This window comes from Schistocerca cancellata, chromosome 3 (genome assembly GCF_023864275.1).
Source record: "Schistocerca cancellata isolate TAMUIC-IGC-003103 chromosome 3, iqSchCanc2.1, whole genome shotgun sequence".
NCBI lineage: Eukaryota > Metazoa > Arthropoda > Insecta > Orthoptera > Acrididae > Schistocerca > Schistocerca cancellata.
Genome location: NC_064628.1, coordinates 137,900,450 through 137,906,526, shown reverse-complemented (window position 1 = coordinate 137,906,526; position 6,077 = coordinate 137,900,450).

Sequence of the window (6,077 nt, the reverse complement as noted above, 5' to 3'; positions counted from 1 at the left end):
GCGCTAATTCAAGCTCGCCGGTGTGTGTGTGTGCTGTGCGCGTGTGTCAGTGCAGTGGTGTGCGGTCGTAATTACTTTACGCGACGTTTGTGTAGTTCCGCGCCCAGCCTCTAGAGGCGCTGTGTTTTCTAGCTTTTATATACGTTCTGTTTGTTATTATTATTATTCCTTGTTTTTTGAGTTAGTGAGTAGTTCCATGCCTCCTGACTTGTGTGGACGAGTACTGTTTTCTCTCCTAGCTACAGAAGTTTCCCAGGATTAAGGGTCCTCTGTATAGGCCGGAAGCAAATTTTATAGCTCCGATCGGTCCATGCATGCCGGGCGTCGTCAGATACGCGCTCGCAATAAAGTTATTGTTGCTCAACTGAGAGTTTTCGAATGTAACGTACGAAATAATCAGCGAATGAAATATTTATTTAGGTATATAGATTTACCAACGTTACTCTTTCTGCAACGTCATGAACATAGCTATATTCCATAGTAACTGCTACGAGTTATAATTTATTCAACATAATATTTTTTTCTAACTTGTAGTTCGAGTTTAAACTAATTATGCACGAATAAATTTTAATCAAATACCAGTTGAGTTTGCTTAAGAAGCTAGAAACGTTCAAAGTTCTGGACTTGGATTCTGTACATAATTGACTGTGTGCAGATAGATGTTCTGGTAGTGGAAAGTTCATTTACTGAGATTTTTCCTGAACGTTCGCCTGCGGACGACATGTGAAGTTGCTGGTGTCACAGAGCAATGCTTAGGACGCCTTTGGTCTGGGAAATGGCCCTCTCGGTCCCCCCAGTCTAGCACCAGTAAGTGCTTTTTTCATTTTGAGATATTTAAAGAGCCGTTGTTATTCCATTGAACGCAGGACATGGAGGAAGCTTGTTGCCCGAGACATCAACAACTTTACACCAACCTCGCAGAGAGTTTAGAAGACACACTGCATTTTGTATACAGGAATAGGAGCACTCGTTTGAACATTTCCCTTAAATGATCATTCCGCCACCATAGAACAGTTTAAGTGAACAGTGACTGAAATAAACTGCTGCTAATAGCATGCCAGTTGTGAACAAGTGAATCCTGAAGACATGTCCAGGAAAAATGAACAGGAAAGGAGTTCTTAGGAGCTATCAATGGCTGATCGAGGTCTGCTGTTAAAATTATGGTTCTTGTGTAAAATGTTATAAAATAAAGACTTTAAAGTAGTATCAGTTATGCAACCCCTTAAATAAGTTTAGATACGGACTAATTAGGAGCTGCTTGAAAACCCAAAGTAGAGATCCATTCCAACCTTGAAGCTGAACCCTAAAATCAGTTACATTCATGTCTAAAAATAAGTGTTTTACTTTAATCTCTAAAGTTCTCGTTGCTCTCAGTGCATTAGTGAAAATCATTTCCATTGCCGTGGAAGCGGCTGTGTGAGGTGCACATCTGTTCCGTGAATATTCTCCTATAAGCTTGCCTCACCGTAAGAAGTCCCGCGCAGAAGCTAGGAATAGAACAGCTTCCAATTCCCTTATCGGGCACAATGGCTGAAATTATCACGTAGGGCAGCCTTAAAAACCCTTACGCAACGTGCCCACAACAAACCCGGCACCACACAGACGTTCTATACAATTCAAGCAGATAATTTCGGTCTGCTTCCCGTGAAATGCAGCCAAAGCATTTTGAAGTATTTAGTGCTTGTAGGGACCGTGCTTCCAGATCCCTAAGGTGTGGCAACCAGGTAACCATAAAATAAATTCTGAAACCACGACGTCGTGATGTCATCTTCAGTGCGGGAAGTCTTGAACCTGCGCAGAACCACCTTCCTGTCTTTACTTTCAAAGTTGCATTATTCGCTTCTCGATTGGGCATATGCATTTGTAGCTGACCTGAAGATTATTAAATGGAAGCTTCAGTGACGTGGTGGATCGCTTTGCTTTTGTGATCACTAATGTGATCACCTACTCCTTGGTGCCATCCCGTTAACACAAAACCCATTGTGGGAACAACCAGACAGTGATTTATCGGCAGTCAGGATAGAGATTAGAGATTTTTTTTTTTTACACAGAACGTACAGCTCACTGAGTTACCCGGCTTTTGTTACAAGTGCTGATATACAGATACCAATCAGAGACCCCGTTTAGCGATTCACCACATCCTCCCTACTCTGGACCACTTCCAGCACTATGAGCACCTGGAAAAGCCCGGTGAGGCGTTTTCCATCGTCACTGACAAGGTTGGCTGTGCAAGGGACTCTGTGTCTGTCTTCTTTCGGCTCCTGCTCTCTTGCCTTCTTCTACACGTTCTGCTGTCGGAGGACGATGTCGCTGTCTGTGATCCTCGTCCATCTTCCATTTGGGAGTTTGACATGGTAGAATTGTGCAAGAGCATAAGATACTTTTGGCCTCGCGGATTACAGAAATCTTCTTCTGTTTGCTCAAGAAGTTTGAATTCTCTCGTCACATGCGTTACAAATTGTGTCTGTGGTCCTGTTTGCAATGCGGCGAATCTCTCCCCCGCGAGGAATCGTGATGGGCAGAGCTCTTCGTCTTCACCTTGGACGATTGACAATGAGACGGGGGTAGCTTCAGTATTCACGAGTACAGTCTGCAGCCCTTCCTCGACCATGTTGGAGTGTCCAAACACTTTTCTATGACTTATTTTATTCAACGGACTCTCCTCTCCCGCCTTCCATTTCACCAAGCCGCAAGCGGAACTATGACCTTTTACATTATGCTGTGCTATGCGATATATTGGGGGGCCTTGTTATAGCAGAGATGCCCGAACAAAGTTTTGCTATCCCTTTACTGGCTACGTGGAAAGTTAGGTCATTCTCACTGAATATGGTGTGTGGAATGCCATGTCTGCCAATATATCTTCATAATCACAACAGATGTCCATTCGTTGTGGCGTCGTGGACTAGCTCCAGGAGAACGGCTCTAGTCACAAGATACAAAGTTATTTCACAATCTTCGCGTCGTCTGTCTCTCGGTCACTACTCAGCCTGCGACGAGAATACAGATCGAAAAATGATTAGAGTTCAGGGCAATGATCCCTTCCCACTGAGAACTGTGTATGAGAGCTGCAAACCATTCTGAATGAGAGTAATAGCAGTGTACGACTTAGGTGCTCCGATGAATCTATTTGGTGATATTAAGAGGCTCCTGACTGCATTAGCGCTGGGGTAGGCCGTTGTTGAGACGAGAGAGTTGAAGAAAGATAAAGAGATTAAAGTCAGGACGATCCTCACGCCACCCACATGTGTGGCCACCAGCAACGCTTCTCTGGAGGGCATCATCCAAGGTCATGCAACAGGATCCTATTTACTGCCTCCCCGTTTGACTGGTCCACAACACCTGGTGTTACAGTGAGGTATGCCGCCACAGTCTGCAAGGACTGTACTCTTTGTTTTCCGCGAAAGGATGTGGCTTCAACAAGACGGTGTACCAGACCTCTACGATTTTAATGTCCGCGAGCACCTGAGCAACACGTTGCCTCACAGCTGGATTGGAAAGAGAAGTTATGATCGAGGATCAGCGCGACTGCTGGATCGCACACGCCTGAACTTTTTCACGGGGCTACGTTAACACGTAACCCACCGTAGAAACAGCTGAATACCTGCTTGCTAGGGTCCAAGGTGCCTGTCTCCTAATACAGCACACATATGGGATCCTTGAGAGAGTGCAACAGAACTTCAAATGGTTCAAATGGCTCTGAGCACTATGGGACTCAACATCTTAGGTCATAAGTCCCCTAGAACTTAGAGCTACTTAAACCTAACTAACCTAAGGACATCACACACACCCATGCCCGAGGCAGGATTTGAACCTGCGACCGTAGCAGTCCCGCGCTTCCGGACTGCAGCGCCAGAACCGCTAGACCACCGCGGCCGGCGCAACAGAACTTCATACGCCGTTGCCACGCTTGCATCGTCACAGGCAATTAGTCTTAGAGAAATTACTATGAGCTACGTTACTGTTATGCGGCGTACGTTACGTTTGTGCATAACACAATAAATTGAATCTCGAAACATTAGTTCCCTCTTTCAGTGAAATCGGGTGTGGTCACACTATCACCTGTTTCAATTTCACCTAACACGTTTGAGACACCATGTATACTGGTACAGTGACTGCTTGTCTACATCTAAAGCTACACTACTGGTCATTAAAATTGCTACACCAAGAAGAAATGCAGATGACAAACGGGTATTCATTGGACAAATATATTATACTAGAACTGACATGTGATTACATTTTTACGCAATTTGGGTGCATAGATCCTCAGACATCAGTACCCAGAACAACCACCTCTGGCCGTAATAACGGCCTTGATACGCCTGGGCATTGAGTCAAACAGAGCTTGGATGGCGTGTACAGGTACAGCTGCCCGTGCAGCTTCAACCCGATACCATAGTTCATCAAGAGTGGTGACTCGCGTATTGTGACTAGCCAGTTGCTCGGCCACCAATGACCAGACGTTTTCAATTGGTGAGAGATCTGGAGAATGTGATGGCAAGGGCAACAGTCGAACATTTTCTGTATCTAGAAAGGCCCGTACAGGACCTGCAACATGCGGTCGTGCTTTTCGTGCATTATCCTGCTGAAATGTAGGGTTTCGCAGGGATCGAATGGAGGGTAGAGCCACGGGTCGTAACACATCTGAAATGTGACGTCCGCTGTTCAAAGTGCCGTCAATGCGAACAAGAGGTGACCGAGACGTGTAACCAGTGGCACCTCAAACCATCACGCCGGGTGATACGCCAGTATGGCGATGACGAATACACGCTTGCAATGTGCGTTCACCGCGATGTCGCCAAACACGGATGCGACTATCATGATGCTGTAAACAGAACCTGGATTCATCCGAAAAAATGACGTTTTGCCATTCGTGTACCCAGGTTCATCGCTGAGTACACCATCACAGGTGCTCCTCTCTGTGATGCAGCGTCAAGGGTAACCGCAGGCGTGGTCTCCGAGCTGATAGTCCATGCTGCTGGAAACGTCGTCGAACTGTTCGTGCAGATGGTTGTTGTCTTGCAAACTTCCTCATCTGTTGACTCAGGGATAGAGACGTGGCTGCTCGATGCGTTACACTCATGCGGATAAGATGCCTGTCTCTCGACTACTTGTAATACGAGGCCTTTCGGATCCAGCACGGCGTTCCGTATTACGCTCCTGAACCCACCGATTCCAAATTCTGCTAACAGTCATTGGATCTCGACCAATGAGAGCTGCAATGTCGCGATTCGATAAACCGCAATCGCGATAGGCTACAATCCGACCTTTATCAAAGTCGGAAACGTGATGGTACGCATTTCTCCTCCTTACACGAGGCATCACAACAACGTTTCACCAGGCAACGTCGGTCAACTGCTGTTTGTGTATGAGAAATCGGTTGGAAACTTTCCTCATGTCAGCACGTTGTAGAGTCGTCACCGGCGCCAACCTTGTGTGAATGCTCTGAAAAGCTAATCATTTGCATCTCACAGCATCTTCTTCCTGTCGGTTAAATTTCGCGTCTGTAGCACGCCATCATCGTGATGTAGCAATTTTAATGGCCAGTTGTGTAAATCCCGCTGACAAGTGGATAGTCATTGCAACATGTACCAAGGGTTTCTAGTCGTTCAGTTCGTATTTGCAACGCAGGAATAATAATGTGCTTAAATATCTGCGTGTTCACTGTAATTAGTCAAATCTTACCTTCGCAGTCCTTAAGAGGGAGATAATTAGAGGCGCGTAGCATATTCCAAGACCAATCACTTGTTTTAGTTCTTGAAATATTGTAAGTAGCGGTCGCAGGACACTTCGCGTCTATCTTCAGTCTTCTGCCGTTGAGGTTTTTCGACACATCTGTAACGCTTACCCACGAGTCAATCAAATATGTTGTCATTCGTGCCGTCCTTTCTAATAAACACAATAGCTACTGTTGGTGTTATATGGAGGACACAGTACTCTAGAATGGGTTACACGACTGTTTTGTAAGCAATATGTCTTACCATAAACCGAAATCTACAAACTGATTTATTTACGACTCAGAATACGTGGTCATTCCACTTTACATTTTGACAAATTGTTGCACTTACGTATTTTTGTGA